General features: G+C 45.7%; 1 protein-coding gene across 6 annotated transcripts in view; it reads right to left on the bottom strand.

Moving 5' to 3' along the window:
• The window catches only part of LOC141172017 (maternal B9.10 protein-like), a 202936-nt gene extending 189198 nt beyond the window's left edge, over positions 1-13738 (bottom strand). For 2 of the 6 annotated variants that reach the window (XM_073655790.1, XM_073655794.1), the window contains exon 1: positions 13028-13351. The gene's annotated coding sequence lies outside the window, so the exon portion shown is untranslated. The other 4 variants (XM_073655789.1, XM_073655793.1, XM_073655792.1 and 1 more) reach the window with 3 other exon arrangements.
• Between the last annotated feature and the right edge of the window lie 310 nt (positions 13739-14048).

Here is a 14048-nt window from a genome sequence, read left to right as displayed (position 1 = left end):
GCCATAGACAATGAATGGAGAGGAGATCGAGCATGCCATAGACAATGAATGGAGAGGAGATCGAGCATGCCATAGACAATGAATGGAGAGGAAATCGAGCATGCCATAGACAATGAATGGAGAGGAGATCGAGCATGCCATAAATAATGAAAGGAGCGGAGATCGAACATGCCATAGACAATGAATGGAGAGGAGATCGAGCATGCCATAGACAATGAATGGAGAGATCGAGCATGCCATAGACAATGAATGGAGAGGAGATCGAACATGCCGTAGACAATGAATGGGGCGGAGATTAAGCATGCCATAGACAATGAATGGAGAGGACATCGAGCATGCTATAGACAATGAATGGAGAGGAGATTGAGCATGCTGTAGACAATGAATGGAGTGGAGATCAAGCATGCTATAGACAATGAATGGAGCGGAGATTGAGCATGCTATAGACAATGAATGGAGCGGAGATTAAGCATGCCATAGACAATGAATGGAGAGGAGATTGAGCATGCTGTAGACAATGAATGGAGTGGAGATCGAGCATGCTGTAGACAATGAATGGAGTGGAGATCGAGCATGCCATAGACAATGAATGGAGCGGAGATTGAGCATGCCATAGACAATGAATGGAGCGGAGATTGAGCATGCCGTAGACAATGAATGGAGCGGAGATTGACCATTCGCACCGTACCTCCTCTCCAGTCAAGACGGGGCTTGGTTTCTGGACCGCCGGGGGTCCCAGCAGTCGGTTCCAGCAAATTGTAGGAGGATAGGGGATAATGTGCTTTTTTTTTTTTTGCAATATCCCAAAGGCTAAAAACAAACAGACCTAATGCTTTTCACAACTGAGGGTTTGTTACAATTGGATCCAGTCTAGACAACTAAACACACCAGCAGAAATCTCTCTCCTGTCCTAAAGGTTTGCTACAATGTATCAGTGCAGGTACAATGTATCGGTCCGGACTGGATAGAATTGTAGCAAACCCCTCAGCAGCTAGAAGTAGAACAAGACCAGAAGGCCTTCATTCACTGTCTGCAAATGGAGATCTTGAAAAATTGCAACACAAAGTCAATAACATTTTTTTCAGAACTGATAAGAGGGTCAACTGGTCAAATAATTAACAATAAAATTCTTCTATAAACATTATGTAAAGAGACCAAATGGCCATAAGAAGAACCAATCGCAGCTGGTAAAAAAATACATTGAAAATCAGCGATAAAAAGAAGAAAAAAATCATCCTTTTTTATAAAAGGTCATAGAGAACACAAAAATGTAGGAGGGCCGCATCACTCCCACAAAGTCCCCTGACAAATGAACCAATTGTAGCCTATTAATTTATAGCCCCTATTATGTAGACGTGTAGTAATTGTGGGGCTGGGGTCATTATGTGGACTCTAATGGCACTGAAGGCTGCGGAAATATCCCATGACAAGCCAAAATCGGATTATTTTTATACCTTTTATCCGTTATTCTAATTATTCTTTCTTTATTCTTTACCTATTTTGTTTTTTTATTTTATTATCTAATTTTTGTCCATTCTTCCTTTTATCGTTTATATTTATTCTACATTTTTTCCCCATTTTTTTTCTACTTTACGTTTATTTTTCTCTTCGTACCTAACAATTTTTTATCCTCGTTTATTTTTTTTCTCTCTCTCTTTTAGTTCACCTTTGTTTTACTCTATTTATTCTACTTTTTTTTTCTATTTTTATTCTTTCTTTTTTTTTTACTTTTACATTTATTTTTCTCTTTTCACTTAACGATTCTTTATCCTCATTTGTTTTACAATTTTTTTTCTCCCCCCTTTTCCCCTTTTAGTTCAGGTTTATTGTTCTACTCTTTGTATTTATTTGACCTTTTTTCTATTTGTTTATTCTTTTTTTGTTTATTTGTTTTGTGTGTTTTTGTTTTTGAAGATTTCATGTTCTAAACAACATTTTTTAACCCTTTTTTATTCTTTTTTGTTCCTGTTTAGATTTCATATCATAAATAACATTTTTAACCCTTTTTTATTCTTTTTTGTTCCGGTTTAGTTTTCATATCATAAATAACATTTTTAACCCTTTTTTTTTACTCTTTTTTTTTTTTATTATGCTTTTGTTCAGATTTCATGTCATAAATAAAAACGTTAACCCTTTTTATTATGATTTCATGTCATTAATGACGTTTTTTAACCCTTTTTATTACGTTATCTCTTTCTTTAGATTTCATGTCACAAATAACATTTTTAACCCCTTTTTTTTTATATCGTATCTGAACCCTCTCGGCCGGTCGCAGACATTACGTCTTTTGCCAGTGGTTTGCGCCAATTTATTTCTTTTTTTTTTTCAGGTTCATTTTCCCCCTCCCTGAAAAATCCCATCGGATTTGGATTTTTCCTGTCTGATTCTTTTGTCTCCTAATAAATGGTTGGCAGACGTTCATTTCCCACCGCCAACGCCACCGTTTCATCGAAATTGCAAATTTGGTACAGTACGAAAAGTCGACACCGAAAAAAATAAAATCAATCAAAAAAAATCTTCAGTCGTTTTACTCTTGTCCTTTTTTAGGTTACAAATTTTGCAATATTTACGACAATGGCTCTAATTCTTTGCACCCCTTTTCCGGTTGGGAGTCGTTGTACCGATGGGTTTATTGAACCCTACCAGTCTTGGATACTCTTTGTGTCCCACCATATGGGTACACGAAGCGTTTCGAGAGGACGCCGAGTGCGGCCGTCTTTTAAAGGGAGTTGCCTTCCAGCTTTATAGGAATGAAAGGCATGTTCAGCACCTGATTTCTGGATGCTGTCAGCGGGGAGAGATTGGGGGGGATTCTCAGTGGGTGGAGAGGTGTTTGGGGGCCTATAAGGGTATAGCACAGGAGGTGGAGGGGGAGAGGAGGCGTATTTGGGGGCCTGGAAGAAAATAGGGAGGAGTATATAGGGGCCTACAAGGGAATAAGCAGAAGACAGGACCAGTATGGGAAAATAAATGAGCAACGGAAGAAAAGTGCAATATGGCGGCTCATAATGGTGGGAATAAAACAAATAATCCATACCGATGAATTTGTTACAGATTTGTTTTTTGGATCTAAAAAAAAAGTAATCCGCAAGGAATTATTTTTCGAGAGCGTTTTCTTGCGGCACATCTACCCCCCCGCAGGTGTTTTTTTTTTTTTTTTTTTTTGGACTAGGAGCTCAATCACAGGCGATCTTTTATAAATGGCTTGTGAAAAGCGCTGCATGACTTCCCCCTTTTGGCACCGAAAAAAAAAAAAAAAGGCCAGAATGCACCAAGAATCCACGTGACCGTCTGCGTGTGATCTCTTGTCTGGTTACCAGGCGCTGCATTCATTTAGCAGCAGGGAAGGAGTTAATGATACATCTCAGTGCACCGGAGGGATGGGGTGGGTAATGCAGGGTCTTGAGATTTTTTTCTTTGCAGAAAGCTGCAGGTGTAAAATAATATAAATAATAAAAAAAATATATATATATATTTTTTTTTTTATTATTATTAATATATATATATATTTTTAAATTAATATATATATATTTTAATTAAGGTAATATATAGATTTTTTTATTATATATATATATATATATATATATATATATATATATAATAAATATATATATATATTTATATATAATTGTAATTAATATATATATATTAATTTAAAAAAAAAAAATATATATATATATATATATATACGGTATATAATATATATATTTTTTTATTAATATATATATTTGTATATTAAAAAAAATATATAAATATATATATATATATTTCTCTTCAGGGGTTAATGCTGCAAGCCGATGTGCAAGTAAAGGGTCAATTCTGCAAATCTATTGAGATTTTCAGATCACTTCAATTTAAGACCCTTCCTATACTAAAGTAGCGCTGGAAGTTTTGGTTTGAGGCCAGGGAAGGGGTTAATGACGCAGTTTATGTCATTCTGTAGAAGAGGGGCCTAGTTAAACTTTGCAGGATAATGTAATCTTCGAAGGATTAACCTCAGAAAGAAAGTAGTTGACTTCCTTGCAATCTAGAAAGCTTAGACCCATTCAGGAAGAAAGGGGTTAATTCCGTAAGATTCTTGCCTTAGGGGAATGCAAGGGTTAAAGCTCCGGAATGTTACAGAAATGAAAGGGGGATAAATGGAATATTCAGTTACTTCAGCGTTGAAGGGGTTAATCTCCGCAGCAATGTCTTCTACAAAAGGAGCGCTAACTGATCCCAGGAGTCTCCTAGGCAAAGGAGGGGTTAAGCCGGCAGATCACACAGTAAAGGATGAAAGGGTTAATTCTTCAAGAACTAAGTAATTTTCTGATCATTATGCTCAAAATAAGAAGGGGTTAACTAGCCATGCCTCTGCAGTGTTTTTTTTTTTTTTAAGAGAACAGTAGGAAGTTTTGGGGGGAATTAATCTTGCAAGTCTAGCCATCTCTTGGATTTACCTTCTCAGGCACGAAAGGGATTAATGACGTGAGTCCATATAAATTGCTCTTTTGCAACTTTTCAGAGGGGAAGGGGTTAAAGCAGCATGGCCGCTGGTATTACTTTGCAAGCTGGCAGTTCCTGCAGTTTAGGAGTTTGTAAGAAAATGTATACACTACTCCAGCAGGGAAGGGGTTAAAGCTGCAGGTCCCTATATCTGTCTGTCCAGGAGTGCATGGGTTAAAGCTGCAGGTCCCTATATCTGTCTCTCCAGGAGTGCAGGGGTTACAGCTGTATATCCCTATATCTGTCTCTCCAGGAGTGCAGGGGTTACAGCTGCAGGTCCCTGTATCTGTCTCTCCAGGAGTGCAGGGGTTACAGTTGTATGTCTCTATATCTGTCTCTCCAGGAGTGCAGGGGTTACAGTTGTATGTCTCTATATCTGTCTCTCCAGGAGTGCAGGGGTTACAGTTGTATGTCTCTATATCTGTCTCTCCAGGAGTGAAGGGGTTACAGCTGCAGGTCCCTATATCTGTCCCTCCAGGAGTGCAGGGGTTACAGCAGCAGGTCCCTATATCTGTCTCTCTCCAGGAGTGCAGGGGTTACAGCTGCAGGTCCCTATATCTGTCTCTCCAGGAGTGCAGGGGTTAAAGCTGCAGGTCCCTATATCTGTCTCTCCAGGAGTACAGGGGTTACAGCTGTATATCCCTATATCTCTCTCTCCAGGAGTGCAGGGGTTACAGCTGCAGGTCCCTATATCTGTCCCTCCAGAAGTGCAGGGGTTACAGCTGCAGGTCCCTATATCTGTCCCTCCAGGAGTGCAGGGGTTACAGCAGCAGGTCCCTATATCTGTCTCTCCAGGAGTGCAGGGGTTACAGCTGCAGGTCCCTAAATCTGTCTCTCCAGGAGTGCAGGGGTTACAGCTGCAGGTCCCTATATCTGTCTCTCCAGGAGTGCAGGGGTTACAGCTGCAGGTCCCTATATCTGTCTCTCCAGGAGTGCAGGGGTTACAGCAGCAGGTCCCTATATCTGTCTCTCCAGGAGTGCAGGGGTTACAGCTGCAGGTCCCTATATCTGACTCTCCAGGAGTGCAGGGGTTACAGCAGCAGGTCCCTAAATCTGTCTCTCCAGGAGTGCAGGGGTTACAGTTGTATGTCTCTATATCTGTCTCTCCAGGAGTGCAGGGGTTACAGCTGCAGGTCCCTATATCTGTCTCTCCAGGAGTGCAGGGGTTACAGCAGCAGGTCCCTATATCTGTCCCTCCAGGAGTGCAGGGGTTATAGCTGCAGGTACCTATATCTGTCTCTCCAGGAGTGCAGGGGTTATAGCTGCAGGTCCCTATATCCGTCCCTCCAGGAGTGCAGGGGTTACGGCTTCAGGTCCCTGTATCTGTCTCTCCAGGAGTGCAGGGGTTACAGCAGCAGGTCCCTATATCTATCCCTCCAGGAGTGCAGGGGTTACAGTAGCAGGTCCCTGTATCTGTCTCTCCAGGAGTGCAGGGGTTACAGCAGCAGGTCCCTATATCTGTCTCTCCAGGAGTGCAGGGGTTACAGCAGCAGGTCCCTATATCTGTCTCTCCAGGAGTGCAGGGGTTACAGCTGCAGGTCCCTATATCTGTTTCTCCAGGAGTGCAGGGTTACAGCTGCAGGTCCCTATATCTGTCTCTCCAGGAGTGCAGGGGTTACGGCTGCAGGTCCCTATATCTGTCTCTCCAGGAGTGCAGGGGTTACAGCTGCAGGTCCCTATATCTGACTCTCCAGGAGTGCAGGGGTTACAGCTGCAGGTGCCTATATCTGTCTCTCCAGGAGTGCAGGGGTTACAGCTGTATATCCCTATATCTGTCTCTCCAGGAGTGCAGGGGTTACAGCTGCAGGTCCCTATATCAGTCCCTCCAGGAGTGCAGGGGTTACAGCTGTATATCCCTATATCTGTCTCTCTCCAGGAGTGCAGGGGTTACAGCAGCAGGTCCCTATATCTGTCCCTCCAGGAGTGCAGGGGTTACAGCTGTATATCCCTATATCTGTCTCTCTCCAGGAGTGCAGGGGTTACAGCAGCAGGTCCCTATATCTGTCCCTCCAGGAGTGCAGGGGTTACAGCTGCAGGTCCCTATATCTGTCTCTCTCCAGGAGTGCAGGGGTTACAGCTGTATGTCCCTATATCTGTCTCTCCAGGAGTGCAGGGGTTACAGCAGCAGGTCCGTATATCTGTCTCTCCAGGAGTGCAGGGGTTACAGCAGCAGGTCCCTATATCTGTCTCTCCAGGAGTGCAGGGGTTACAGCTGCAGGTCCCTATATCTGTCCCTCCAGGAGTGCAGGGGTTACAGCTGTATGTCCCTATATCTGTCTCTCCAGGAGTGCAGGGGTTACAGCTGTATATCCCTATATCTGTCTCTCCAGGAGTGCAGGGGTTACAGCTGCAGGTCCCTATATCTGTCCCTCCAGGAGTGCAGGGGCTACAGCTGTATGTCCCTATATCTGTCTCTCCAGGAGTGCAGGGGTTACAGCTGTATATCCCTATAGCTGTCTCTCTCCAGGAGTGCAGGGGTTACAGCTGCAGGTCCCTATATCTGTTTCTCCAGGAGTGCAGGGGTTACAGCTGCAGGTCCCTATATCTGTCTCTCCAGGAGTGCAGGGGTTACGGCTGCAGGTCCCTATATCTGTCTCTCCAGGAGTGCAGGGGTTACAGCTGCAGGTCCCTATATCTGACTCTCCAGGAGTGCAGGGGTTACAGCTGCAGGTCCCTATATCTGTCTCTCCAGGAGTGCAGGGGTTACAGCTGTATATCCCTATATCTGTCTCTCCAGGAGTGCAGGGGTTACAGCTGCAGGTCCCTATATCAGTCCCTCCAGGAGTGCAGGGGTTACAGCTGTATATCCCTATAGCTGTCTCTCTCCAGGAGTGCAGGGGTTACTGCAGCAGGTCCCTATATCTGTCCCTCCAGGAGTGCAGGGGTTACAGCTGTATATCCCTATATCTGTCTCTCTCCAGGAGTGCAGGGGTTACAGCAGCAGGTCCCTATATCTGTCCCTCCAGGAGTGCAGGGGTTACAGCTGCAGGTCCCTATATCTGTCTCTCTCCAGGAGTGCAGGGGTTACAGCTGTATGTCCCTATATCTGTCTCTCCAGGAGTGCAGGGGTTACAGCTGCAGGTCCCTATATCTGTCTCTCCAGGAGTGCAGGGGTTACAGCAGCAGGTCCCTATATCTGTCCCTCCAGGAGTGCAGGGGTTACAGCTGCAGGTCCCTATATCTGTCTCTCCAGGAGTGCAGGGGTTACAGCTGTATATCCCAATATCTGTCTCTCTCCAGGAGTGCAGGGGTTACAGCTGCAGGTCCCTATATCTGTCCCTCCAGGAGTGCAGGGGTTACAGCTGCAGGTCCCTGTATCTGTCTCTCCAGGAGTGCAGGGGTTACAGCTGCAGGTCCCTATATCTGTCTCTCCAGGAGTGCAGGGGTTACAGCTGCAGGTCCCTATATCTGTCTCTCCAGGAGTGCAGGGGTTACAGCTGCAGGTCCCTATATCTGACTCTCCAGGAGTGCAGGGGTTACAGCAGCACGTCCCTATATCTGTCTCTCCAGGAGTGCAGGGGTTACAGCTGCAGGTCCCTATAGCTGTCTCTCCAGGAGTGCAGGGGTTACAGCTGCAGGTCCCTATATCTGTCCCTCCAGGAGTGCAGGGGTTACAGCTGTATGTCCCTATATCTGTCTCTCCAGGAGTGCAGGGGTTACAGCTGCAGGTCCCTATATCTGTCTCTCCAGGAGTGCAGGGGTTACAGCTGTATGTCCCTATATCTGTCTCTCCAGGAGTGCAGGGGTTAAAGCTGCAGGTCCCTATATCTGTCTCTCTCCAGGAGTGCAGGGGTTAAAGCTGCAGGTCCCTATATCTGTCCCTCCAGGAGTGCAGGGGTTACAGCAGCAGGTCCCTAAATCTGTCTCTCCAGGAGTGCAGGGGTTACAGCAGCAGGTCCCTATATCTGTCCCTCCAGGAGTGCAGGGGTTACAGCAGCAGGTCCCTATATCTGTCCCTCCAGGAGTGCAGGGGTTACAGCTGCAGGTCCCTATATCTGTCTCTCCAGGAGTGCAGGGGTTACAGCTGCAGGTCCCTATATCTGTCTCTCCAGGAGTGCAGGGGTTACAGCAGCAGGTCCCTATATCTGTCTCTCTCCAGGAGTGCAGGGGTTACAGCAGCAGGTCCCTATATCTGTCTCTCTCCAGGAGTGCAGGGGTTACAGCAGCAGGTCCCTATATCTGTCTCTCCAGGAGTGCAGGGGTTACAGCTGCAGGTCCCTATATCTGTCTCTCCAGGAGTGCAGGGGTTACAGCAGCAGGTCCCTATATCTGTCTCTCTCCAGGAGTGCAGGGGTTACAGCAGCAGGTCCCTAAATCTGTCTCTCCAGGAGTGCAGGGGTTACAGCTGCAGGTCCCTATATCTGTCTCTCCAGGAGTGCAGGGGTTACAGCTGCAGGTCCCTATATCTGTCTCTCCAGGAGTGCAGGGGTTACAGCTGCAGGTCCCTATATCTGTCTCTCCAGGAGTGCAGGGGTTACAGCAGCAGGTCCCTATATCTGTCTCTCTCCAGGAGTGCAGGGGTTACAGCTGCAGGTCCCTATATCTGTCTCTCCAGGAGTGCAGGGGTTACAGCTGCAGGTCCCTATATCTGTCTCTCCAGGAGTGCAGGGGTTACAGCTGCAGGTCCCTATATCTGTCTCTCCAGGAGTGCAGGGGTTACAGCTGCAGGTCCCTATATCTGTCCCTCCAGGAGTGCAGGGGTTACAGCTGCAGGTCCCTATATCTGTCTCTCCAGGAGTGCAGGGGTTACAGCAGCAGGTCCCTATATCTGTCTCTCTCCAGGAGTGCAGGGGTTACAGCAGCAGGTCCCTATATCTGTCTCTCTGCAGGAGTGCAGGGGTTACAGCTGCAGGTCCCTATATCTGTCTCTCCAGGAGTGCAGGGGTTACAGCTGCAGGTCCCTATATCTGTCCCTCCAGGAGTGCAGGGGTTACAGCAGCAGGTCCCTATATCTGTCTCTCCAGGAGTGCAGGGGTTACAGCTGCAGGTCCCTATATCTGTCTCTCCAGGAGTGCAGGGGTTACAGCAGCAGGTGCCTATATCTGTCTCTCTCCAGGAGTGCAGGGGTTACAGCAGCAGGTCCCTATATCTGTCTCTCTCCAGGAGTGCAGGGGTTACAGCAGCAGGTCCCTATATCTGGCTGTGCAGGGCCACTGGAGCAGAAGGTCCTCTGTGGGTGATGTGTCCCCTCCGCAGGCCTCTCCTGGATGATATAGAGAAGGAATGTCATTCTTACCTCCCTGGGATGCAGAGTCCTGTAATAAGATGCTGCTGTGTATTCCTCCTCAGGCGTCTTCCTGCTCTCTGCCTGTCTGTCCTGTGCTCTCTTCCTTTCCTCCTTCCTCCTATTCCCTGTCCCAGCAGTTCCCATTCCCTGCACTCTCCCACCCTGTGTCCTCCCTCCTCCTGCCCTGCTCCTTCTCCCACCTTCTCCATGTCTTTTTCTCTTTCCCCCTGTCTGCCTTGTCTTTCCTCTCCTCCCATGTCCCTCCCAGTATTCCCCTCCCTTTTCCTCCCTCTTCTCTCTATTTCACTTCATCTTCCTTCCTGCAGCCCTCCCTCTGCACCTCAACGTACTGATGTCACCTCTTCTGCGGCCCTACTGTCACCCCTTCTGCGGCCCTACTGTCACCCATAGTCCCCGCTCTCACATTCTCCATGGAGGAGACCTCTCAGTGAGGCTTTATTCTGCTTAGCTGGAAGGGTACGGTCACCTGTATCCCCCTGGGACCCAAATATTAGCCCCTTGCTTCTTCCAAATTTCCCTCATTTTGTCTTCTGGACTCTCCAGTTTATTGAATGACTTTCATCAAGTGGGTGGACATTCCTACAGGCCCGGACACAAAACCAGCCAAGGGTCACGTCTATAGAAACTTTACATATTTTCATGGGTTTCATCTGGTTTCCATCTCACTCCAAAATTGGATTTTTGAATTGGCCCTAATATGTTTTGGATTTCTACCAGGGTCTGATCTGAGAGGTTATAATCTGTGTACTATATCCCAGGGCCACAGCTACCAGGGTTATAGCACCTTAGAGCCTACATTGGTGGTACAGCATAAGTGAAGAGGATCTCTCAAGGGTAGCCCTCCAATGAGAGGCTGCCACCGATAATGTTGTTTTGGTACTCAACGAGATACATAATAGGGTCATATCAGTTTATTGGAGCCGAATGGACACGATCGGTTCTTAGGTTTCGTGAACAGTGCGTTGGGAATAGTGGCCACAAATGTAAAGATTTGGCCACCACGGACACCCTTTGGAAAGAGGCGTCTTCCAAAAGATCCTCGTCCCAAAACAAATAATTTTTCCCATAGAAAATGGTTTTGATTGTGCCCTACAATTGTTCCGTTTAGTGACAACAGGAATTACAAATGTCCCAACCAACTGAGCCGATACCCAAAGCTTTGGGAATCACAGTTGTAGAACTTATGTGATGGAAACCAATGCTCAGCCTAAAGAGGATTTCAAGAAGACAACCCCTGTCCACATTCCCTATCCATTAGGTCCCCTCCTCGATGAGTCAGATCGGAGAACCCTCTTTAGGACCATCACCCAATCTGGTTGACTGAATACATGGACAGCAATTTATATGAATGGTCACCATGTAAAACTATATTTCCACAGCAGAGGTCTCAAGCTTCTCGCTTTTGAGGGGTGGTAGGAGCTGATTGTTCCAGCAGCTGACGGTCTAGAATTTGGTTATCCAATGACATCTCATTCTAAAGCCAGGAATAGCTGGTTCCCCCGCTCTTCAGGATTTGATGTCCATTCAGTAACAAGAGCATTATTCCACGCTGACACAGGGCTGTAAGACCTCCAAAACATGTTTCACAGAGTTGAAGTTTAGGGCTTTGAGTCACCAAGATTTTTAGTAAACTCAGCAGACCAATTTTGAATGATTTTACTTTGTGAAAGAGCAATTGCCACTCTAAGAAAAAAAAAAAAAAGAACTTCTCCGAGCTATCACCAGAGATGCAGAAAGTCACAATTCTTTCAGAAAGTCATCGTATGCTGGAACATTAAGAGTTCTCTTCAGTTCTCTTCAATTTCTCAAGTTCTCTTCAATTTCCACCAAACTTGGAATGGTCCATTGATATATCACACGTGATCATCTTTGTGGAGAAAGTGTCCAGTAGCCAATAATGATATTTATCTACCACGGTAGATCAAACGTAGCATTGTGCAAGGAGATCTCAGGTTTCTATATGACAACCAAGTCCATGAAGCTCCTGTTCAACAGTTCTGGAACAGTCTTCATTAATCTTGTAGAACATTTCTTGTGCTGATGTTTCCTCCAGAGATTCAAGAAGATCCTTGTTGACCTACAGCTGCTCTTGGAATTCTCCTATTCACCAGTTCAACTGTTGCAGAGGAAGAACTTCAGTGCATTTACTTGTTGGGAAGGTGGCACCCTATCTCAATGCCACATCGCGAGTCATTGAGCTCTTCAGCTTGGTTATGTTTTTCTAAGGCGAGTTCATTAGAATGATGGAATCCCCAAATTAAGAGGGGGCACTGATGAGCTTTGGCAAATTCAGTGTACCATAAAAGCACCAACAACAAGAAGTTGTAAGAAATATCATTTGACAGATGTCTAAACAATGAACCAAGGTCGGACCCCCAGTGATCAGCAAGGTATCACTTGGCGACACTGCACTACCATCACTTCATTCTAACAGGGCATTTCAGAGCCCCATACAGAGGAAAGATAATGATGCCATAGATTGGACCCCAGCGATCAGCAAGGTATCACCGGATGAGCATGCTACTTCGTTTTAATGGGCATGATAGAAAGTAAAGGTTCCAGAACTCAGACCCGCAACGATCAGCAAGGTATCACCTGGTGAGTATATGCGGCCACCACTCCGTTCTGAAAGGACATGTCAGAGCGTGGTCCCAGAGGTCGGACCCCCAGCTATCAGCACGCAATCACCTGTCCTGTCGCCCAGCTAATAGTCACAAGGATAAAACCCCTTCCTTACTTCTATAAGAAAACCATAGTAGGAAAAAAATTCTACAACCTTTTTTCTATTGGAAATCACAATTTCTCGCATCTTGCCAAATTTTTTTCCAAACTTATTTTTCATCAAAGTTAAAAAAGATCAAAATTTCAAAAACTACCGAAACCCCAGCTAAAGTTTTCCTCCAAAAAAACATTAAAAAAATACACACGTTAAGGTACTGGAGTCCCCCACCCCTCATGTAAGGTCAACCCCTTACCCTGGAAAAGGACGTGATGGGAAATTTTTGTATTTTTTAAGATCTTGAAAACAGTCACCATCCGAAAGCCCAAATTTTCTTTGTTTTTCTCGGATAAGATTTCAGTTTTGGAAAACGCACCCTACTTACGAGCTAATTATCGTTCCTCGACCATGTGGGCATGCGCGGCCGGCTTTACGGTACGCCGCCAGATCTTCTCTTTTTTTTTTTCACACTGCTGTCTGTGTTCCTACCCTTACTGGTTTCTATTCCTCTAAACCTTTTTTTTTTTTTCCTGTTTTCGCTCGGTTAAAAGGATGTAAATAAAATCTATACGTACAGTGAGGCGCGGATGTGTGCGAATGTTCCTCCTCCCGCGGGCTAGGGAAAAAGACCGCAGGAGGAAGGGGAATCTGGAACTGCAAAGGTTAAACTTCCGTCTCTCTCGCGGGAGGTCACTTTGGGACGCTGAATATCTGTTTCGTGTCCCCGCCCTGCTGCAAAATCTGCTCACTGCCAGGCAGATTAACTCAGGCGCTTAACCCCCTGGCTGCTGAAAGCATCTCCCCGGATTCAACTTTCGCCTGTCTCGCCGACACCGGCGCCAAAATACCCGTTATAAAAAATTTGCGCGATTAACATTAAGCGATGCCATCCAACGGAAACTTACCATCATAATGTCATTTATGCTATATTTTTTTTTCGAATCCCTCCCTTCGATTCGCAATGCGCCATCTTTTATCATCCGGATTCGTCTTATTGGGCGTCAGATTTCTCCTATCGACTGGTATCTTCGTTGGCACCTTGGATTTAACCTCAACTCTCCGAAAGTAATAACCTGCTTAAAATAAACTTTACGTTAGACTATTATCTGCAGTGATCATTCTGGATACCCCTCTCCTACGGGTTTACATACTTATGTCCCCGGCACTTTGTACAATAGTCATTATTCAGCCCATTGTTGTCCTGTCGCCCCATACGCCCATAAACTGCAAGGCATTGTGGTCTCTGTAGTTTCCTGTGCTGGCAAAGTGTTCTCCATTCTTCTCTGGTCCCAGATTGGCTGCCGTGGCTCAGGGCGCTGCCAGGGGTGGATACTGTCACCCTGGGTCTGCTTTGCGTTCTGGAAATAATTTTTTTTTTATTCCATGGGTCACAGGATTCATCTGCCTTAAAGGGCCAATTTTGGTTTTCGTCATATATTAAATACTTTTGCAACTTTCTAACACACTTTTTCTTGTTTTTTCGATTCCTCATCATGCTAAAACATATTTGTAGGGTTGATGGGTTGGAACCAGGATAAATGGACAACTGTAAGGATCTGAGCGACTGTGACAAGGGCCACAGACGACGGGATACTA

This window comes from Phyllobates terribilis, unplaced genomic scaffold (genome assembly GCF_046119375.1).
Source record: "Phyllobates terribilis strain yellow unplaced genomic scaffold, ASM4611937v1 Scaffold_12__6_contigs__length_324123572, whole genome shotgun sequence".
Classification (NCBI taxonomy): domain Eukaryota; kingdom Metazoa; phylum Chordata; class Amphibia; order Anura; family Dendrobatidae; genus Phyllobates; species Phyllobates terribilis.
Note: the sequence above shows the minus strand (reverse complement) of the source record. Positions and strands in the feature narration are given on the sequence as shown.